Source organism: Durio zibethinus, chromosome 8, assembly GCF_047325235.1.
Source record: "Durio zibethinus cultivar Kanyao isolate XHJ-2024 chromosome 8, ASM4732523v1, whole genome shotgun sequence".
NCBI classification, from domain to species: Eukaryota; Viridiplantae; Streptophyta; class Magnoliopsida; order Malvales; family Malvaceae; genus Durio; species Durio zibethinus.
Genome location: NC_143169.1, coordinates 6,212,552 through 6,220,000, shown reverse-complemented (window position 1 = coordinate 6,220,000; position 7,449 = coordinate 6,212,552). Strand labels below are relative to the sequence as shown.

The following is a 7,449-nucleotide window of genomic DNA, read 5'->3' as shown; positions in this document are numbered from 1 at the left end:
GACGTTGCACCCCTGATGCCTCTAATCATTGGCTTTACCCGATAGAACTCGACGGGGTCTCTAGTTATCCTAAGGAAAACTTCAGAGTGAACTAGCTACTAGATGATTCGATTAGTCTTTCACCCTTATACCCAAGTCAAACGAATGATTTGCACGTCAGTATCACTACGGGCCTCCACCAGAGTTTTCTTTGGCTTTGCCCCGCTCAGGCATAGTTCACCATCTTTCGAGTCCCAACGAGCATGCTCGCACTCGAACCCTTCTCAGAAGATCAAGGTCGGTCGGTGGTGCACCTGTGAGGGATCCCGCCAATCAGCTTCCTTACGCCTTACAGGTTTCCTGGCCCGTTGACTCACACGTATGTCAGACTCCTTGGTCCGTGTTTCAAGATGGTGCATGCTGTGTTCCACGATCACGGTGATGACATCTTCAAGAGCACATCGAAAGCTCGGGCTTGGATCATCACCGTGACCATCGTCGGTCCATGTCCTGAGCCAATCGACGGATCGGCTCTTATCATTCCACATCCGATCGGGGTACATCGTCGACCCTCATCCATTTCCCTCCCGATAATTTCAAGTACTCTTTGACTCTCTTTTCAAAGCCCTTTTCATCTTTCAATCATGGTACTTGTTCGCTATCGATCTTTCGCTCGCATTCAACCTTGAATGGAATTTATCGCCTGATTGGGGCTGCATTCCCAAACAACCGACTAACGAACAGTGCCTTATGGTGCGACAGGGTCCGGGCACAACGAGGCTCTCACCCTCTCCGGTGCCCCTTTCCAAGGGACTTAGGCCCAGTCCACCGCTGAGGACACTTTTCTAGACTACAATTCGGACGTCGGGGGCACCCGATTCTCAAGTTGGGCTTTTTTCGGTTCGCTCGTCGTTACTAGGGGAATCCTGGTAAGTTTCTTTTCCTCTACTTATTGATATGCTTAAACTCAGCGGGTGATCCTGCCTGACTTGGGGTCACAACGCGAGCATCAATCGAGTGATGCGGGGGGTCCGAAGGGGTCTGAGTGGACAACGAGCATGCGTCACCGGGGATGAGACACGTTGGGAGCTCTACTACTGATGGTCACGACGCTGTCATTGTCGGGGACTCATTTTTGGGCCAACTGTGACCCACGGGATCACGAGAGACCATCTTCCCCCTCTTCCCTCCCCCGGAGCCCGACGAGCAAGGGGTCAGAAGGGGGGCGATGGTGCATGACACCCAGGCAGACGTGCCCTCGGCATAATGGCTTGGGACGTAACTTGCTTTCAAAGACTCGATGGTTCATGGGATTCTGCAATTCACACCAAGTATCACATTTCGCTACATTCTTCATTGATGTGAGAGCCAAGATATCCATTGCCAAGAGTCGTTAAATTTTTTCACGACAAAAGGAGTCGCGGTGCTGCCCATGCATGCTCCGCAAACGGGATGGTGACGGTGCACGTGCTCCATTTTTGTTTCGATTCCTTGGCGCGCATTCATTGTTCAGCGATGGGCAAGACGACGCCAATCGTTCCGCCCACCCCATAGGGGGGACGGAGCGAGTGTCGCACCTGCTCGAGGCCGAAAGGAGCTTGAGGCACGGGGGCACCCTTGCCCCCTCGGTGTTTCGTTAACGCGTCCATGGGTCATCCTTCGAGTAGGGTTTTGACAATGATCCTTCCATAAGTTCACCTATGAAAACCTTGTTACGACTTCTCCTTCCTCTAAATGATAAGGTTCAGTGGACTTCTCGTGACATCGCGGGTGGCAGACCGTCCATGTCGCCATGATCTGAACACTTCACCGAACCATTCAATCGGTAGGAGTGACGGGCGGTGTGTACAAAGGGCATTGACGTAGTCAATGCGAGCTGATGACTCGTGCTTACTAGGAATTCCTAGTTGAAGACTAACAATTGCAATGATCTATCCCCATCATGATGAAATTACAAAAATTACCTGAGCCTGTCGGCCAAGGCTATAGACTCGTTGAATATATCAGTGTAGAGTGCGTGCGGCCTAGAACATCAAGAGCATCACAGACCTGTTATTACCTCAAACTTCTTTGGCCTAAATGGCCATAGTCCCTCTAAGAAGCTAGCCATGAAGGATCACCTCTACGTAGCTAGTTAGCAGGCTGAGGTCTCGTTCGTTAATGAAATTAACTAGACAAATCGCTCCATCAACTAAGAATGGCCATGCACCACCACCCATAGAATCAAGAAAGAGCTCTTAGACTGTCAATCCTTACTATGTCTGGACCTGGTAAGTTTCCCCGTGTTAAGTCAAATTAAGCCGTAGGCTCCACTCCTAGTGGTGTCCTTCTGTTAATTCCTTTAAGTTTCAGCCTTACGACCATACTCCCCCTGGAACCCAAAGACTTTGATTTCTCATAAGGTGTCAGCGGAGTTCTAAAAGTAACATCCACCAATCCCTGGTTGGCATCATTTATGGTTGAGACTAGGATGGTATCTGATCTTCTTCGAGCCCCTAACTTTCATTCTTGATTAATGAAAACATCCTTGGCAAATGCTTTCGCAGTTGTTTGTCTTTCATAAATCCAAGAATTTCACCTCTGACTATGAAATACGAATGCCTCTGACTATCCCTGTTAATCATTACTCCGATCCCGAAGGCCAACACAATAGGATCAAAAGCCTATGATGTTATCCCATGCTAATGTATACAAGTGTAGGCCTGCTTTGAGCACTCTAATTTCTTCAAAGTAACAGCGTCGGAGGAACGACCCGGGCAATTAAGTCTAAGAGCACATCACCGGTAGTAGGGATGAGTAGATCGGTGCTCACTGTGAGACGGACTGAACGACCTAACCCTAGTTCCAACTACGAGCTTTTTAACTGCAACAACTTAAATATACACTATTGGAGCTGGAATTACCATGATTGCTGGCACCAGACTTACCCTCTAATGGATCCTCGTTAAGGGATTTAGATTGTACTTATTCCAATTACCAGACTCATGAAGCTCGATATTGTTATTTATTGTCACTACCTTCCCGTGTCAAGATTGGGTAATTTGCACGCCTACTGCCTTCCTTGGATGTGGTAGCCATTTCTCAGGCTCCCTCTCCAGAATTGAACCCTGATTCTCCATCACCCGTCACCACCATAGTAGGCCACTATCCTACCATTGAAAGTTGATAGGGCAAAAATTTGAATGATGCGTCACCGGCACAAAGGTCGTGTGATCCGTCGAGTTATCATGAATCATCAGAGCAACAGGCGTAGCCCACGTTGACCTTTTATCTAATAAATGCATCCCTTTCAGAAGTCGGGGTTTGTTACACGTATTAGCTCTAGAATTACTAGGTTATCCGAATAGTAGATACCATCAAACAAACTATAACTAATTTAATAAGCCATTCATAGTTTCACAGTCTGAACTAGTTCATACTTACACATGCATGGCTTAATCTTTGAGACAAGCATATGACTACTGGTAGGATCAACCAGGTAGCATTCTTTCGGGACGTTGGCACTGCGTGGGCCTTGACGCATCGACCGAGTGACAGAGAGAGCTCGACGTAAAGCGCAATCGTCGTGCATGTTGAGCATGTGAAATGCGTAGCATCGAACGAACTGGGGTCAAAAGGCTGTGCCCGCTAAACATTTCGTATCTGAGAGCACGATTGAACACCGGTGCACCAATACGGCCATGGAGGATTAGGTGGTGCACTTTGGACACCGGCCACGATTGACGTTTGACCCGTGGCCCCTCGAGACATGAGACGGATGAGGGATGACGAGACATCCGATTTCCATTGATTCAGGTATACAACACAGGATCCCGATCATGCCCCCTAGGTACGATGACCGATCATGCCCCCTAGGTACAAAATAGCTTGTGCACCCACAACACCTCGAACACCTGTCTCAAGTGGTCTACATGCTTTCCCAAAGTTTGGCTGTAGATCATAATGTCATCCAAATAAACCACAACAAATTGATCAAGAAATGACTAAAGTACCTTGTTCATAAGGGTGCAAAATATTGCTAGGGCATTCGTGAGTCCGAAAGGCATCACCAAGAACTCATAATAACCATACCGAGTGACACATGCTATTTTTGGCTCATCTCCCTCCGTGATCTTGACTTGATAGTAGCCCGACCTCAAATCCAGCTTGGTGAACCACCTTGCGCTCCCAAGTTGATCAAACAAGTTTGCAATTAGTGGGATAGGGTACTTGTTCCTGATGGTCAGCTTGTTCAAAGCTCGGTAGTCTATGCACAACCGTAATGACCCATCATGCTTACGTCGGAATAGAATCGGTGCACCATAGGGTGCCTTCGATGGCCTGATGAAGCTAGCATAAACTAACTCTTTGAGATGCTTCCTTAACTCCTCCAACTCTAGTAGGGACATTCGATAAGGGGCTCTAGCTGACGGCTTGGCCTCAAACACCAGCTCGACCTTGTGGTCCACCTCTTTCTTAGGTGGTAGCTAACTAGGTAGCTTTGTGGGCATCACATCATTAAAGGTCTTCAGCACCTTTAGTACCTCTAAGGGTGACTCGATCTTCTTCTCCCTTGGCTTATCATATTTCAGGGCTGCCAAGAAGGTGTCTTCTTCCTTACTTACCACCTGGGCAAATTGGATGGCTGACACCACCCGCGACCCAACTCCAGACCCTCTCTTTAATGGCACTAGACATTGGCACCGTGTATCCAAGATGCAAACACAATCGATAAAAGGCACAAGGAGGGCGTTAATCCAAACAAGGAAATCCAACCCAATCACAAACTCATAGTCGTCAAGGGGTATTACCTTTATGGTCTTCTTGACTTTCCAGTCTCCAAGTTGTAACTCCACTCCCCGTACTACTCCAATGGCTAAAACTTCCTTGAAGTTCACTGTTTTAATGGTACCGGTCCCTTTCTACACCTTTAGTCTGAGCTTTTAGGCTCCATCACCTGAAATAAAAAGATTTAAGGCACCTGTGTCCACTAATGCACTCACCTTCTGACTCGCAACCATCAGATCTGCAAACATCAAGCCCTTTGGCTTACGGCTCCCCTTACTCTAAACAGCATTGAACACCAATGACCCAAGCTTTGCTGCCCCTGACTCTGGCTCCTCGTTAGACTCCTTGTCTACAGTAGCTAGCTTACCCTTTTACAGGTAATTACGTGCTATGTGGCTCCCTCCACATATGTAGCATGCTAGTAGCTCTCGGTCCCCCTTTGCTTTCCACTTGCCTGTTGGTGGTTTTCTCTCGCCATCCTTGGTTGAACGATCTCGATCCCCTTCCTTGGACTCTCGATCATGGTTTTTCCCCTTGGACTGCTTATTTCGATCCTTATCATCCCTACCTTTACCCTTGGGCTTGGAGGACTCAAACTTGTTTAGAGGCTTGAACTCTATCAAGGCCTTGGCAGTAGTCATGGCTTTAGCCAAGTCATGAACTCCCTTTCGTTGTAGCTCATGCTTCACTCACGGTTTTAGCCTATCCATGAAAGCAAATAAAGCATCCTTCTCACCTAGATCTGAGATCTGTAGCATCAGTTTAGAGAATTTTTTAACATACTCCCTTATGTCCCCTTGCTGGCGAGCAGGCGTAACTTTGCTCGTGCCTCATCATCGACATACTCCAAGTAAAATTACTCTCTGAACTCCTTTTGGAACTCTGCCCAGGTTTTAATCTTGGCACTCTCACGCCTGACATCATCACACCTATGCCTCTACCACAATAAGGCTACATCAGTGAGATACATAGCAGTGGTGCTTACCTTTATCGTCTCATCTTGCATGCCCATGGCCTGAAAGTACTGCTCTATACCCCAAAGGTAGTTGTCTACTTTCTTAGCTGCCCTAGTCCCCTTAAACTCCTTAGGCTTAGGGACATCAATCTGGACTTGGACACTCCAGCAAACATGCCATTCCCAATGGCAGTCTTGCAAGCAACGAGCTCACTGGTAAGCTCCTCTATCCCCTGGCACATGGCCTCCATGCCATCATGCAAGGTCAGCACTTTAGCCTCCAAGGCCCCATTCTTTTGGGTGAACACGTCCAAGCCTTTATTGAGAGCAGCTTACAGCTCACTTTGGACTCTTCCCCCATGGAGTCTAGTGATGCAATGTGAGTCTCTACCTCTTCAAGCTTCTCCCCTATGTCACCCATGGTCACCTCCACCTTGGCTAGCCTACCATCCATGGTAGACCATATGTCTCTAGAACTGGCTTTCCTACCTCTTCCACGCCCATGCTCCTGGGCCTCTGGTTATTGGTTAACAGCGTCACTTTGGGATGCCATCTCCTCAATCACGATCTAACCTGCACAACACAAACACACAAAATCAAACTTGCTCTGATACCAACTGTCATGGGCTCTGACCTTAGACTCAGAATTCATGCAGCCTTAAGCTTGGAATCTCCTCCTTTATGCCTAAGTCAGCCTAAAACACAAGCGTGCAAGCACTAGAACAATGGGAAGGGCTGATTACGCAAGTTAAAGAGAAATAAGATAACAAGATAGAATGCTGAAATATGCTATATATTCACTAAGATCAGACCAGACCGAGGGTTACGGTAGTAGGACCCGTAACGGGATCGACAGCAAGTAGAGGAGGGCTAGGTCGATCCCTGACTTACGCATTTTACCTTTCTGGCCGGCTGAGCACCTACACGCTCGTTTCATGGGTTGACTTAGACATACGGAGTTCATTCCCAATCTAAGCATATGGAGTTCATTCCCAGTCTAAGCATATGGACTGGATCGAAGGTTTCGACAGCAAGACCAACAGTAGGATCGGCAGCACGAAGAGGGACCGAATCGATCCTCGACTTACGCATTATGCCTCTCTGGCTAGCTCAATGCCTGCACGCTCATTTTGTGGGTTGACTTAGGCATACGAAGTTCATTCCTAGTCTAAGCATACGGAGTTCATTCTCAGTCTAAGATCGGACAGACAGCAGGATCGACAGCAGTACGCAGAGGGAGACTGGGTCGATCCCCAACTTGCGCATCCTGCCTCTCAGCCGGTTGAGCGCCCGCACACTCATTTCATGGGTTGACTTAGGCATACGAAGTTCATTCTTGATCTAAGCTCCAACCGAATCGAGTGACCTACAGTGAGATCGGCAGCACGCAGAGAGGGATCGGGCCTATCCTTGACTTGTGCAGTTTGGCTCTCTGATCGCTGAGCACCAGCACGCTCGTTTGTGGGTTGACTTAGGCATATGTAATGCATTCCTGATCTCGACCAACCAACGGCCAGAGGCTATCGATGGTGTTTGGGGTAACAACCGAGGGGGACCAGCAGTGAGATCCTTGGTAAGCTCGGGCATCTCACCTCTAGCAGTCGGTTTGGTGCCAAAACAAAAATTCAAGGGCCGATCAGGGTGAGTGGAGTTCGTTCTCGATTGGGATCAAAAGACGGGGGGCCCCGGGTCACGTCTAACCCCGAAGGGGGGCGACGTGGAAAGAAGAAAGGTTAACGAGGGGAGGG

The 7,449-nt window shown here is 48.3% G+C and overlaps 2 non-coding genes and 1 pseudogene across 2 annotated transcripts in view; all 3 read right to left on the bottom strand.

The window, feature by feature from the left end:
- The window catches only part of LOC149517352 (25S ribosomal RNA), a 3,326-nt gene extending 2,349 nt beyond the window's left edge, over nt 1-977 (bottom strand). Inside the window, exon 1 of the ribosomal RNA XR_016344405.1 lies at nt 1-977. This exon is cut by the window's left edge and continues 2,349 nt beyond it. This is a non-coding gene — a ribosomal RNA (25S ribosomal RNA).
- A 238-nt stretch (nt 978-1,215) lies between these two features.
- LOC149517351 (5.8S ribosomal RNA) lies at nt 1,216-1,371 on the bottom strand. Its single transcript, XR_016344567.1, has one exon. It is a non-coding gene; the product is annotated as a 5.8S ribosomal RNA (ribosomal RNA).
- A 283-nt stretch (nt 1,372-1,654) lies between these two features.
- LOC149517350 (18S ribosomal RNA) lies at nt 1,655-3,460 on the bottom strand (annotated as a pseudogene).
- Nucleotides 3,461-7,449: the final 3,989 nt, after the last annotated feature.